The sequence below is a fragment of the Mesocricetus auratus genome, unplaced genomic scaffold (assembly GCF_017639785.1).
Source record: "Mesocricetus auratus isolate SY011 unplaced genomic scaffold, BCM_Maur_2.0 Super-Scaffold_4256, whole genome shotgun sequence".
In the NCBI taxonomy this organism is placed as follows: Eukaryota; Metazoa; Chordata; class Mammalia; order Rodentia; family Cricetidae; genus Mesocricetus; species Mesocricetus auratus.
Window position 1 is genome coordinate 28,997,477 of NW_024429182.1, and position 15,818 is coordinate 29,013,294.

The 15,818-nt window shown below is 37.6% G+C and overlaps 1 protein-coding gene and 1 non-coding gene across 5 annotated transcripts in view; both read left to right on the forward strand.

Annotated features, from left to right (window-relative positions):
• Prkg1 (protein kinase cGMP-dependent 1) overlaps window positions 1–15,818 on the forward strand; it is a 1,145,204-nt gene that overhangs the window by 205,313 nt on the left and 924,073 nt on the right. The gene's annotated exons all lie outside the window — the stretch shown is intronic.
• On the forward strand, window positions 8,595–8,700 carry LOC121135539. Its single transcript, XR_005872643.1, has one exon. It is a non-coding gene; the product is annotated as a U6 spliceosomal RNA (small nuclear RNA).

Genomic DNA, 15,818 nt, shown 5'->3' on the forward strand with positions numbered 1-15,818 from the left:
AGCTTGATACAAATTGAGACACTCTTAGAAAGACAGAATCTCAGTTGAGGAATTACCCTTGCCAGATTGGCCAGGGGGCATGTCTATAGGTCATAGATCAATTTATTTAGGAAGAATTCAGAGGGAGGTAGGACAGATGGGATTGTGAAGGGATTTGAGTAATAAGGAGTTTATATATCATAGTTAGGTGATGATGAAATAAAAAATCATTTCAAATGAGAGACTGATGTATCCCTGTACATTTATGGTTTCCTTACTAGATTATAGCCATCTTTAGGGAAGGAATGAGATCTTATTCATCTATCTACTTCAGTTTGCTATTGTTAAAATCACCTGTACACTGATAACATTTAACACATGCTTGCTGTATTATTAAAAGCATACATTTAGGCTTCAGTTTTTAATAGCATGTATCTTATATTTTAGCAATTTATCAGGATGTATAAAATGAAGCCATACTGATTATATCCCAGACATAGACTTGAACACAATACAGATGGACTCAGTAACACAATAGTCCTAATAGGCTTAGTGTTCCACGTACTGAAATATCATCGATCATCTGTTTCTCATTGATCCAAAGAAGGCTTCCACATGGTAAATGATTGAATACTGCTAAGAGGGTATCTTGGGCTTGGTGGGGAAATATTTGTTTTTCTTTATAAGCATTTATTGATATAATCAGTAGCCAGATGAGCTGTTAATAGCCATTCTGTCATTAAGAACATTAGAAATAGTTCCCAATATTCTCACCTTAAACCTCTAAGAGTGATGAACCATTTGATTTTTCTCTGGGTATGAATTAATTTTATTAATCTTATATTGAACAAAATATTTAATAAAATAAAATATATTTTATTATGAACCAAAATAAAAATATTAGCTTAGATTTCATAGTGAAATACTTTATGAGAGAAATACAATATAACCAACCTATTCTTTTTCTTTTTCACCTTTTTCATGCCAGGAGTTAATACTGCTAAGTATTTGTATCTTTCCAAAAGTTGTGTTGAAATATAATATTGAGTGTGATAGTCCTTAAAGGGGACCTTTTTGAATATAATTAGGTCTTGTACAATAAAACCTTCAGGGGTGATTTTGGTGACCTTACAGGAAGAGTTCTTCCTTTCTGAGTTTCATGATACAGGTCACAATACAGGGAGAAGTTGTGGTAGGCTATCAGTAGCTGCAAAATGCACAATAGATTTTGGTGATTATAAACAATGTTATAGCCACTGCATCTGATGGATAGTAAATGAGCAGGTGGCTGTGTGTAAGAACATTCTGACATGCTTCGAGCAGGAGGGCAGGACCATTTCTTTCTGTGGTCATTTCTTTTGAACAGGTGCTTACTAAGAAAGTACTATTTTGTACTGGTTGTGAGCTATCACGTGTCATAGAGACTCTATAGCTCTATAGCTGGTGTCGGTACTGTTTGCTTGAAAATTGTAACTACAGTCTTTCTTCATGTGCTGATCAAGATGCAGAGCCCAGAAGGACTTGGGGAATTTCATATCTGTTGCAAAGATGCTAGATGGCAAAAGGCTGACTACTGCAGTTTATAACATCCAGACTTTTCGCCTGGGAGGGAGGGAGGGAGTGGTGGAGGGAAGGAGGGAGGGAGAGACTGAGGGAGGTAGGAGGAGAGAGAGAAGAAAATCTGTGGGTTAGCCTGTACTCTGGAGGCTAGTCTATTTCTTAACACAGAAGTGGGCTCAGGAGAGATTTCTCATGGTGCTGTCTCTATGTCCGGCTCCCTCTGCTGTTGTGGAGTCCTTTCGCTTACACTCCCGTAGGTTTCTTCTGAGACCACAAAAATATCTGTTTCATGCTTGATTTCAAGGAAACCATATCTACTTACAGTTGCAGACAGTGGTCAGACCATTCTCAACAGAATCACCTCTCTTGTAGATAGACTAGTCTTAGAAGACATACAGTCTTTTCAAAGAAGGCATAATTAATAAAGTAAGTGGATCAAGTTTATAAAATATTATAAGGAGAACATAGAGTATTTTTTCACAGAGATGTGAGGATGGTGCTTGAGGATAATAAGAAGGAATTCCTTGGTTACATTATAGAAGATCTTTGAGACAAGATGATTTAAGGTTTGTCTGAGAATTGCCATTAGGCCATTTGATCTAGTGAGAAATGGATAGTTGCCCTTTTGTCATATTATGCTATGCCTTGGAAGCAAGGAAATGTATCTGTTCTAAACTTGAAAGATAGTGGAAAGTCACTTCTGAGCATCACCATAATTCTGTTGAAACAATTTCAGCTGATAACAGGTTTGCTACAAAGAATGAATATTAGTGGTGGGAAATAAAAGGTGAAAATAGCAGTCAGCCTAACAACAAACTGAGAAGATGTGAAATTCCACAGTGGTGCTGTTTTCAGAACAGGAGGGACATTTCAGGAGTAGAGTTAATGAGACTTGGAATGTAATTGGATTCAGAGAGCAAGAGAGGGAGAGAGAACAGCGACTGGGTTTGTGTAAGTGGTGACCTCTTATTGTTTTCCCAGAGTAGACTTATGGCGCTGAAGAAAACAAATGCCAGTGTTCTCTTCAAAAATGCAAACACTTGGGCCAGGGGCGCTGGTGACTCAGTCAGTACAATACATGCTGTACAAGCTTTCAGACCTAAGTGTGATCCCCGGCACCCACACAAAAGTCAGGCATGGTGGTATGTAGGAGGAATCCTAATTCTGGGATAGCCAAGACAGACAGGCATCTGGAGTTTGCTGAATCAGTGACCTACATGTTCACGGAGAGACCTAATGTAGAGAGCAATAAAGGAAAACACCAAACATCTATCTCTGGCCTCCACATCATGTACCAGTGTGTATGAGTGCATAACTCTATAGGCACATACACATGCATACACACGGTATTAATAATTACTTTACAATTCTGGATCAATTTAATGGCAGGAAATTCTATCTCAATGTTATAGTCACTTGTCCTGAAAGATGTTATAAATAAATGTAAACTTATTACCTGATTTTGTCACCCATCATGATTCATGAGCTGAGAGGGGCACACAAACTTTTCTTTTTAGGTTTTCATCTCCAAAGTTAGAGCTCTTCTTTCTGTAGGAATTGTAATGCTGCCTTGTAAGGCCTTAGTGATTTATGACAGGGCCATATCCTGACTGTTTTCTGACTAAGGGCCAAAAGAAAATGTGAAGCCCAAATGGAATTTTCTAGGCAACCAAGAGCACAGCAGGAGGTGTGGCAATGCTTTGAGAAAATAAAAAAATAAGCACTGCCAGCAAGTCCCTTGGTTAGTATTATGGGAAAGCATTGGGTTATAAGAGCTAGATTTCAATGCTGCTTCCATAAATAGCGAGTTTTACATTTCTTGTATGAATAATTTAAATTCTGTGGTCCCTTGATTTCCAATTTGTAAAGCAGTACTTTCTTAAAAGATAATCGGGGTGGTGTAAGTTTCCTTAATTTACAAAATGAGAATTTTATTCTAACTAGTTTTACCACTTCAAGGGGAGAGGAAGGATCTCAATTTCTGGCATTGTCTTTTCTTGGTTCCTTGCTGGTACACATCAAAGCTTGTGGATGGTTGGGTGACATCTTCATCTGGGTTGTGTAAGTGACAACCTGTGTACTTTGTTTTCTTTTGCTTTGACTGAAAAAGGAAACAAGAAATAAGCAGGAGCCTTTTTGCTATTAAGAACAAACTTTCTCCTCTCTCTGGTATTTCTTGGTGATATACTTCTCTTGCTACAGGTGAAATTAGTTCCACCAATGCTTTCCTAAAGAGCTGTATACATTTTGGTCAGCCCCTGGATTCTGCAACTATTAGGAAGAGTTTCCTGTTGAGGCAGCTGCTGCTGGCTTAGTGCGTGGAAAAACCGTTGTTGCATCTTTTATTTTTACTTTTTGGCATTTCCTGAAAGTGATAGAAAGATGAAAAGTGACCTGTGGTTTGTTCTTCCCCTACCTCACCGCAACAGCTACTCATTTTGAGTAGTTGAACAGCTTCCTCCCTTTGCCTCTATATGTGCATATTCCTGGGTTCCTCCACCTCTCTCTGCATCTGCTAGAAAATAACCCCTGCTTAATAACACCCCCCACACATTTTAGTGTACACTTGACTTACGCCTTCGGCAACATCATATTCAACAGAATAATTTTCTAGTCACTACACAGCTACCCTGCTGCAGACAGACAAAGCATGTGTTGTAATTATTCATACTTTACAAATGAGAAACTATGATAGGAACAGAACAAGGTACTAGTGAGTCCAGACTGGAAATGTAGCTGCAAGAGGTTTTTGTTTTCTTTTTTATAGACCTATGGAGCTTTGAAATGTGTATGTGTCAAGGCATTTAGGAAGATGCCCACTTCCACAAAGCACACTGAGATGGTAATGTGTCTGGCTCTCCTTTGGTGATTTTATGAATTTGTGCATTCATGGAACAAAGCTCAGTGGGGACTGATGGGATGATACCTGGGCTTTTGTTACTTGCAGTGCAGCTTATGAGCAGATGCAGTGTCTGACTCAATGAGGCAAACAAAAGAGAATACCTGCCATTCCTAAGCATGGTCCTCACTTTTCTCTGTGGATGGATTTGCTTATTCAATTGCCTTTCATGCATGATGTATATCTTATGTGTCTTCTAGTATAGCTTTTGCATGACCTTTGTCCTCTAGTCAACTTTTTCCTGGCAACTAGATCTTTTAATTCTGTGTTGTGTACCTATGTGAGTTCCTTCTCAAGTCATGAAACCTTCAGAGTATTTGGTGGTGTATGGGATAGTATATGAAATGATAGGAAGTGAGGGATAGTAAATGAAATGATAGGAAGGTGAATATTTTGTCTGCAACAAAAGTCCACTGGTGGTTTTTATTGAATATATTTGAAACTTAGACATGGAGGAATAAAAATCGTCATTTGTTTATTTTTTACTATTCAATCTTCTGGCTTTTATTGTAGTTCCAGCGAAAGAAACTTACATGTATACTTTCCCATTCTCTTTTAAGACTTACCATAATTTCTAAGCAGTTACTAGTCTGTTGGGAATGTACCAATTACTGGTGACAGAGCCAAACAGTATTTTTGGTTTGCTCAAGTCAGGATGAAAATCCAAGTTCTTATAACCAAAACCCTTCAAGGCCCAGCTCTTTGAACTGCACGGGATCACTGCCCTCTTCCTGTGGAAACTAGGAACCAGTGCAGAGCTAGAGTTGGGTACAGTTCTTTTTGGAAAAGCATCAGAAAGATGACTGATCTTTCCTAGATCAGGTTTGTGTCATGGTTTCAGTTCAGAGAATTGTCACCTAAATTGAAAGCTGCAAGGCTGAGGAAACCTTACAAAGGCACTCTTGTTATGGCCTCTCAGTTTGGTAAGTAATTTGTGTCTGACTCTAGTTGTTGGAGAACCAGAACTTCTAAGTCAGAGTGTGAGAACTGGCCAGGGTGCCATGATTGGGGTGAAAGGATTAAATTCAACACTGGTAATATCCATTTCTAGTCTTTTTAGTGCTCACTAGGCTACCAATTTTCTATAAAGGAAAATAATTAATCTGATTAACTCCCAATTCTTGTCTTCCTTTCTTGTATTAGTGAATATAAAGGTGCCTGAGGCAGCCCTTGGACACTTATACTATAATATACACCAAACTGAATGTGACAAAACTAAAGTATCCAAATCCTTTTCCCAGCATCAGCTGGCTGAAAGTCACTCAAGATGTTTCAACAAATCATATTTTCAGTTACCTGACTTGTGCCTACTTCTCCCCAGACTCACGGATATGGATTTCTCTCAGCTTCCTTAGAGGTCTGATCCATCACCTAGTTCCACTCAGACACTAGGGATTCTGTTTTCCTACAACTAATCACTCTTATCTCAGGGTGAAGGAATGTAGTGGCATCTTACTTTGCTAGTAAACTTGTGATGGTAGTCACACCTTCTGGGTGTGGTTCAGATGTGACCCCTTATAAGGTAGAGGAGGGGCTTGGGTTGCCATGAGAACATCAGAAGGGCAGAGACTGCATCTTCTGGAGCATGAAGATTGGGGTGGTTATTTACTCTTATTTGTGTAAGTACTTCCCTAATAAATATCTAATCATCATTTATCTTGGGTCTGGTGGACTCATTTAAACCCCACCATTACAGGAACCTTTATTTGCTCTCTGGTGATGGTCCAAGTGCCCCAGACTTGCTTTGCAGGCAAATGGGTTGCAGTCAAGGCAGCTTATTTTCATTCTGAAATTCTTAGGCTATCCAATTATTTCTATTCCTTGCGTTTTTCCAGTTTTTATTTTATTCCTACCTCCAGAGATCCTGGTCAGAAGTAACTTTTGATTTCTATATCTTCCCAGCTTTGTGTGCTCATTACAATGTAGACATCATGTTCCTGCTCCCAAATGTAAATTTTTCAGATGTCAGCTTCATATTCAAGTTGCTATTAGGCATTTCATAAGCAGGGACTCAGAAGAGATTGAATAAATTTTAATTTTTATTAAAATAGAACGTAGACTTTTGTTTCTCCAATCTCTCTTAGATTCAATTAATTAGGTAAGTAAGAATTTAAATGTAAGTTATTTGTTTTTACTACTCAAAGTAGGAATAGTATCTGGTCATTGAGACTTCTTTGGTGGGGAAAAATAACTATGAAATGTGTCTCTATATGAGACTGTGCATACATAGATGAGGAATGATTAATACGTAGCACTGATTGATTACTGCAAAACAGGTGATACTGCCTTTTAAACATATAGTAACCAGAGATGATAACTTGTGGCTCAGAGGAGAGAACTACACCGGATTCCACTAAAGAAAGGTCAGGTCCAAGGGTTTCTAACTGCATCCATTGTAATGTTCCCTGGCCCTATCTTGAGTGTCAAGGAATCACAGTTGCACTGTTAGAAACATCTGTGGGGATTTAGTGGGGGAGGGATAGGAGGGCAGTAGGGAGAGAGAACTAGGATTAGTGCATAAAATGATATTGTTTTTAATTTAAATAAAATTTAATTTTAAAAAAGAAACACCTACTTGGTTATCAGACTTCCTTTTACAATATTGAGGATGGGAAAAGGTTTTGGGAATGAAGGAATGAGAAACCATTTGCTTTCTTAAACACTAGGAAGGGGCTTTCAGAATGCAGAGGTCTTGGGGGAATTTCACCAGGGCATAGACAGGCAGAGGACTGAAGGTGGTTGGAAGACACAGGAGGAAGACAAGGCAACCTGGACAGGCCCAAAGCTGAAGAAATGAGAGTTTTTCTTTCACTTTGGACACACTGCATTAAATGCTATATTTGACATGTGTTTCTAGGACATGACAGGAACATTCCAAGGTGCTTTCATTGCAACCCATGTCCCCAGGCATTAGTGGGGCTATCCACGGTTGAACCCAGTGATGAGATAAGTGTTTGGAATAAAAAAGTTGAGTCCAGCTAAAGTTGAACCTTGTAGAAGTTAAGGAATGTGTGAATACACACACATTTCACATACTAACCAAAGTCAGTATTCGATGTCCAACTTACTGTCTCATTGAAACATTATAATGATGATTGATAATGAATTAGATCTATCACTTGTAGTACAGTATAATTTTCTATTCACATGTTACTTTCTTGAAATGTTATTCTTGCTTCATTTTTTGTCATTTTTCCTGAGAACAGATAATTATCACAAAGAGCAGATTGGCATAAATGAGACATGAAAGCAAAACCCAATTAGGACATTGAAGTTTTATTTATTATTATTATTATTTTTGGTTTTTCAAGAGACAGGGTTTCTCTGTGACTTTGGAGGCTGTCCTGGAACTCTCTTTATAGACCAGGCTGGCCTTGAACTTACAGAGATCCTCCTACCTCTGCCTCTGGAGTGCTGGGATTAAAGGTATGCACCACTACCACCCAGTGACACTGAAGTTTTGACTTGTTCTAGTTCTTTAATTTTCTGTTTTTGAAAGGGCTTGAAGTGTTCCTTCAGAACATTCCCATTGTCCCCTAGATACTCTCTGGCCATATTCAGGTGCAAATTTCCATGAACATGGAGCAATTAAAGTGATTATGCACAGTGATGGCTTTTTCTTGGACTTACTTATTTGAGAATAGTCAACAGTGAGTTCTGACTTTGGAAAATCATGCTTGTTTTGGTTAGGGAGTTGGAAGAATCTCTACTGTAACCCTTTTAATTCATTGTGTAGTAATTTTATCTCAGTAAAGAATGAGCATTTACATGTGTATTTCTAGGAGAGTGATTTTTTTCAGAAGATGACTAGAATGTTTCATAGGGAGTAAATACTCATTTGGAATCACTCCCTGCCTGAGCAGATGTTGGAAGAATCTGCAATATATTCTTAGTGAAATCAGTGTTGTAATTAGGTTGAAACTCATTTAGGACTTTTTAAAAATAATATTTCTCTAAGGTATAAAGACAACAAAGCATAGTTTTAAAAGAACTTAAAGTGAACCTTTGGTGGCATTAGATTGTGTGTGTGTGTGTGTGTGTGTGTGTGTGTGTGACAAAGCAGGGGGTTTTAAGTAATAAATGTTGGTTGCCATCTTTACTCCTCACCTAGGCAACTTCTCTGTGCAATAGACTGAGACTGTTACAGAAAACAACTGTGCTCACTTCAGCAGCACATACACTAAAATTGGAATGATGCATAGAAGATTGGCATGGCCCCTGCAAAGGATGGCAAGTAAATTCATGAAGCACTTCATACTTACAATAGATATTTTATGACAAAGTCAAATTCAAACAATATCTGCCCCCAAATCCAGCCCTATAGAAGGTACTAGAAGGAAATCTCTGACCCAAGGAAGTTAGCTGCACCCATGAAAAAATAGGCAATATCGAAACCTACACCAAGAAAAGGAAACACACACACACACACACACACACACACACACACACACACACACACACATCACCACCACCACCACCACCACCAAAATAAAGGAATTAACACTCACTGGTCATTAATATCTCTCAATATCAATGGACTAACTTCACCAATAAAAAGACACAGGATACCAGAATGGATATTAAAACAGAATCCTTTCTTCTACATTCAAGAAACGTATCTCAACATCAATGACAGACATTACATCAGAGTAAAGAGTTAAAAAGAAGAAAAACCATTTTTTCAATGAAACTATGAAGCAAGCTGGTGTAGCTTTCCTAACATCTAACAAAATAGACATAAAACCAAAAGCAATCAAAAGATATGGAGAAGGATATTTCATATTTATCAAAGGACAAATTCGCCAAGATGATGTCTCAATTCTAAACATATGTGCCCCAAATACAAAGGCACCCACATTTGTAAAAGAAATATTACTAAACTTTACATCACATATGGAACCCACACATTAATTGTGGGAGACTTCAACACCCCAGTCTCACCAATGGACAGGTAGTCTAGATAGAAACTAAACAGAGAAATAACAGAACTAACAGATATTGTGAATCAAATGGATCTAACATATATTTACAAAATGTTTCACCCAAACACCAAAGAATATATATGGAACTTTCTCTAAAACTGACCACTTACTGTGTCACAAAGCAAGTCCTAACAGACACACAAAAAATTGGAATAACTCTCTGTATTTTACCTGATTACCTTGTGTTTCACTTGGAATTCAACAATACATCTACAAAAAGCCTACAAACTCACTGAAATGGAACAACCTTTCACTTAATTACCACCAGGTTAAGGAAGAAATAAAGAAATTGAAGACTTCATAGAAGTCAATGAAAATGAATGCATAACATAACCAAACTTATGGGATACATTGAAAACAGTGAAAAACAAAAAAATCACAGCCCAAGTGTCTGCATAAAAAATGGTAAAATCTCATACTAGCAGCAGCACACTGGAAAGTTCTAGCACAAAAAGAAACAAACACACCCAAGAGAGGTAGACAGTAGGAAATAATCACACTGAAATCAATAAAATAGAAAAAAGAGAACAATACAAAGACTCACTGAAACAAAGAGTTGGTTTTTTTTGAGAAAATCAATAATATAGGCAAACATTTATCCAAAGTAACTAAAAGGCAGAGAAAGAATATTTAAATTAGCATAATCAGAAACAAAAAGGGGATATAACAATAGACACCGAGGAAATCCAGAAAATCATTAGGTCATACTTCAAAAACCTGTATTCCACAAAACTGGAAAATCTAAAAGAAATGCACAAAGTTATTGAAAGATAACAATACCAACATCAAATTAAGTACAGATAAATAATTGAAATACATCTATAACCCATAAGGAAATAAAAGCAGTCATTAAAAGTCTTCCAACCTAAAAAGTTCAGGGCCAGACTATTTCAGTGAAGAATTCTATCAGAGTTTCAAAGAGAGCTAATACCAGTGCTCCTCAAATATTCCACAAAATAGAGACAGAAGGAACATTGCCATTTTTTATGAGGCCACAGTTACTCTGATACCAAAACCTCACAAATACTCCACAAGAAAAGGAAAATTACAGACCACTTTCCTTTATAAACATTGATGCAAAAATACTCGATAAAATGATGGCAAACCAAATCCCAGAACACATCAAAAAGATTATCAGATTATCCAGCACAAGAAAGTGGGCATCATCCAAGAAATGCAGGAAGAATTCAACATATAAATAAACTAAAAGAAAAACAACACATGATCATCTCACTAGATGCTGAAAAAGTTTTTTGACAAAACCCAACACCGCCTCATGGTTTTGGTCTTAGGCATATCAGGGATACAAGGAACTTACCTAAACATAATAAAGGCAATATACAGCAAGCTAACAGCCAACATCAAATTAAATACAGAGAAACACAAAGCAATTCCAGCAAAATCAGGAACAAGACAAGGCTGTCCACTCTCTCCTTATCTTTTCAATATAATACTTGAAGTTCTTGCTAGAGCAATACGACAACAAAAGGAGATTCAAGTGGATACAAATTATAAAACAAGGAGTCAAAGTATAACTATTTACAGATGACATGATAGTATACATAAGTGATCACAAAAATTCTATGAGGAAACTCAAACAGCTGATAAATACCTTTAGCAAAGTGACTGGAAACAAGATTCAGTCAAAAAACAAAACAAAACAAAACAAAACAAAACAAAAAAAGAATCAGTAGCACTCATATACAAACGATAAAAGGGCTGAGAAAGGAATCAGGGAATCAATATCCTTCACGATAGCCACAAACACTGTAAAATATCTTGGTGTAACTCTAACCACGCTAGTGAAAGACCTGTTTGATAAGAACTTCAAGTTTTTGAAGAAAGAAATTGGAGACATTATCAGAAAATGGAAAGATTGCCCATGCTCTTGGATTGGTAGGATTGACATAGTAAAAATGGCCATCTTACATAAAGCAGTCTACAGATTCAATGCAATCCCCATCAAAATGCCAACAAAATTCTTTACAGCCCCTGAGAGAATAATACTCAACTTTATATGGTAAAACAACAACAAAAATCTAGGGTCACTGTAACAATTCTGTACAATGAAAGAACTGTTGGAGGTATCACTATCCTGGTTCTCAAGTTCTACCACCTAGTTATTATAATAAAAAAGAAACAGTATTGGCATAAAAGCAGATAGGTGGAACAATTAAATCAAATCAAAGACCCAGACATAAATCCACACACCTGTGGACACCTGATTTTTTTCTTTTTTTTAAATTTGTATTAAAATAAATTTTGTCTTAGAAACATGCATGCATGCTTCACATGTCAATCCCAACTCCCTCACCCAACCCTTCTCCCTTTTCCCTTCATCAGCCCTCCCCCAGCCCCCCAACCAATCACCACATCATTCCCCAGGGAGGGTGAGGCCCTCCTTGGGGGGATCTCCAGAGTCTGTTTTTTTTTATCTAGGTCAGGGCCTAGACCCTTCCCCATATGACCAGGCTAAGAGAGCATCCCTTTATGTGGAATGGGCTCTAAAAGTTCATTCATATGCCATGGTAAATACTGATCTACTACGCAAGGTGCCAGAGATTTCTGAGGCCCCCACACTGGCACTACATTTAGTACATTTACACAATGGAATACTACTCAGCGGAAAAAATAATGGAATCTTGAAATTTGCAGGCAAATGGATGGCACTAGAAGAAACCATCCCGAGTGAGGGTACCCACTCACAAAAAGACACCTGATTTTTAACAAAGTAGCCAAATTTATACAGTTTAAAAAAGAAACATCTTCAACAAATGGTGCTGTCATAACTCAATGATGGCATGTAGAAGAATGAAAATAGATACTTATCTAACCCCTGCACAAAACTCAAGTCCAAGTGGATCAATGACCTCAACCGAAATTCAGTTACATTGAACCTGATAGAAGAGAAAGTGGGGAATGAATGCTTTGACACAGGAGGCAACTCCCTGACTAGAACACCAGTAGTGCAGACACTAAGACTGACAATTAATATTTGGAACCTCATGAAACTAGAAACTTCTGTAAGTTAAAGAACACTGTCAATATGACACTACAACAGCCTACAGAATGGGGGAAAGATCTTCACCAACTCTATATCCTACAGAGTTCAGCCTTGATGGAGGGCAGGAGGCTTGTCCATGCTCAACTGAATATGCCATGCTTTGTTGTCTCCCTGTTGGAGGCCTTATCCTTTTTCAGGAGTGGATAGAGTTTGGGGAAGATGGCAGGAGGGGGAACTCAAGAAACTAGACATCAAAACAAATAATCCAATTAAAAATGGGGTATGGACTTAACCAGAGAATTTTCAATAGAAGAATCTCAAATTGCAGAGAAACACTTAAAGAAGTCTTTAACATCCTTAGCTATATGTGAAATGCAACTAAAAATGACTGAGATTCCATATTACATTTTTCAGAATGGCTAAAGAGTAAAAACAAGTGACAACTCATATTGGAAAGTATGTGGAGCAAGAGAGACACTCTACCATTTCTTGTGGGAGTGCAACACTTTGGAAATCAATATGGCAGTTTCTTAGAAGATTTGGAATCAACCTACCTCAAGACCCAGCCATACAACTCTTGGGCATATACCCAAATAATGTTCAAACACACTGCAAGGACACTTGCTCAATCATATTCATAGCAGCATTATTTGTAACAGCTAGAACCTAGAAACAACCTAGATGCCCCTCAACAAAAGAGTAGATAAAGAAAATATGGTACTTTTTTGTTGTTTTGTTTTTTTATATTTTATTTTTAAATTTAAATTTAAATTAGAAACAAGGTTGCTTCACATGTCAATTCCAGGTCCCTCTCACTTTCCCTCCCTGCCTCCCGCACCCTCCCACTAGCGCCCCCCACAATATCTCCTCATTTCCCTAGTGAGGGTGAGGCCCTCCATGGGGGTGTCCATAGTCTGTCATTTCATCCATGGCAGGGCCTAGACTCTCCCCCAAGAATACAGGGTGATATGTGAGGTTGGTTTGAGGCTTGCATGGATTAACCATGGAAAATGCTTTAATACTCCATAGTATAGTATGCTGTGGGTCTCCTAAGGGCAGTCATCATCATTGTCAATCATCATGTAAAAAGATTGGCCACAAGGAAGGAAAATTCCTGAAGACTGTGGCAAAGAGATACCAAGAAAGGGTCTCAAGATGAGTTTTAAATATAAAGGCAGTCCCAAAATAGAGCAAATAATTCTCTAAATGTGTGGTGTTCACACCATAAACAAGTCGGGGTATCGGGAAATGAAAGACACAATGTCCAGCTATTTGTGCTAAAAGAATGCGTTTGCTGCCTTTATTGCCAGGAGAATGCATGTGTGCATGTGCTGCATCTGTGTGTCTGCCTGTGTGTGTGCCTAAGGAATGAGCAGCCTTATATATACAGACTTATAGCACAGTGGAGGAACCCCAGGGGTAACAGCTCGTGTTTCCTCATGCTAGATATTGATGACAGGTGGGCAAGGCCGGGACTGTACACCAGGACTAGAGAACAGTATGTACCTGTGGCTATCAGCTGACAAGCAATGCACAGAGGTCCATGGGTGTTGGGGCCCAACACAAATGGTGTCTGTGTTTCGACTGTCTTAACATTCTTTGAAATATATATATTTAGTAGTTGTTCCCAAAATACTTCAAGGCTTTACCACTTACAGACATAAGAAGAAAATTATTATCATTTTCCGTCTTATAAAACACACACAAAAATAAATTCAGACCACTTTTTATTTTAGTGGTGTAAGTAAAAACTAGAAAATAATGCCCAAGCAGATGGTCAAGTTGAAGAGGAGGTGGGAAGCGTCATACTCCCTGAAGAAGCTTGTTGTAATTGTGTGGAATGACTATGGAATATGCTTATTTGTGTACCCTTCTGCTACACAATCTGTAATTGGATTATCCATGTGACAACTTCTTTTATAGAGGAAAAAATTATACACCATAAAGTATCACCTGAATTGACATGAAGGGAGTGAATGGCTCACGTACTTTACGTGTTTGAAATATCTTCAACTGTCTTTGGGGACACTGACGATGCCTAGGTTTACTCTGAAGAGATGCACACACTTTCATTGTTGGTATGACCAACACATTCCTTAATTCAGTTATGTGAATTAAGATTACATGATTATAGAAGTAGAAAATTAAAATAGGAAGGAGCAATCATGTGAATGTTAATGTGTAGGATAAAAAAGTTGTTAAAATTCAAATTTCATACCAAATCATAAGGTATTTGGTGTGTGAAAAATGATCCACAAACTGGAAGGAAAGGAAAATTTGTCATTCTTTGTGTTTTCATATACACATGCTTGTTACAAATTGGGATGGATACAAATTGGGGTTGCTGGAGGTGGCTAAAAAAGACTATAATGAATACACCGGTTTATTGGAATTTTAATACACTGGAGTTCAGTATCTGTTATAAGAATGAGGTGATTTGTTTCTATTACATTTACATAAATAAAATCCCTATGCCTGCAGACTGTACTTTATGAATTGTGCTAGAAATTGTGCTTCTGCATCTGGGCTTATCTTTAGGCTTAGACAGACAGACTTTTTAAGAGTAGATAACTATTTACATATGTTGGTCTTGTCTTCAGTCCTCCTAGGCATGCCTAAGTCACCATTAGAATGCAAACCTTGTTATATATATCAAACATATACCAAGAAAATAGAAGACATAATTTTATTTCTATTTGGTTTTCTTCCTTCCTTCCTTCCTTCTTCCCTCCCACCCTCTCCCTCTCTGACATAGCCCTAATACTGATCAAGCATTTCTCTCCAGGAGTTGAGTTCTTACATTCCTCTAAATCTCTGATTAAAATCTCATAATCCACTACACTTTCAACATTAGTACTTTTTTTGAGACAGGGTCTCACTATGCATCTGAGGCTGTCTTGGAATTTACAATGTAGACCAAGTTGGTTTCAACCTCACAGAGATCTGTCTGCCTCTGCCTCCTATGTGCTAGTATTAAAGGTGTGTGTCAACACACCTGACTCAACATTAGTACATTTTAAGGACCTCATTAGGAATTGGAATAACACAAGTTTGTATGTGTTGTGAGTGAGCTGTGATATTTGGTTATATTGTTAAATATAAATTAATTATGTAATTGTGAGCAAGTTCTGGAAGGCATAGTTTTTCCAACAAGGTGAACACATCACCTCTTGTACTCATGCTCAAAATAGTTTTCATGGTTGCATTTGAGGACCTGAGCACTAAAATGTTATAACTTTGAGTGAGTTGTTTTGCAGAAAAAGAAAGGAAGCAAGAGAAAAAGAATGAGAGAAAGAATTTAAAATTTTGTTCTTAAATCAGTTGCTTTATTTGGTGAAGCTGAAGTTAAAAATCACTGTAAACGTGTTTTGTTTTTACATTCCCATCATTTGTG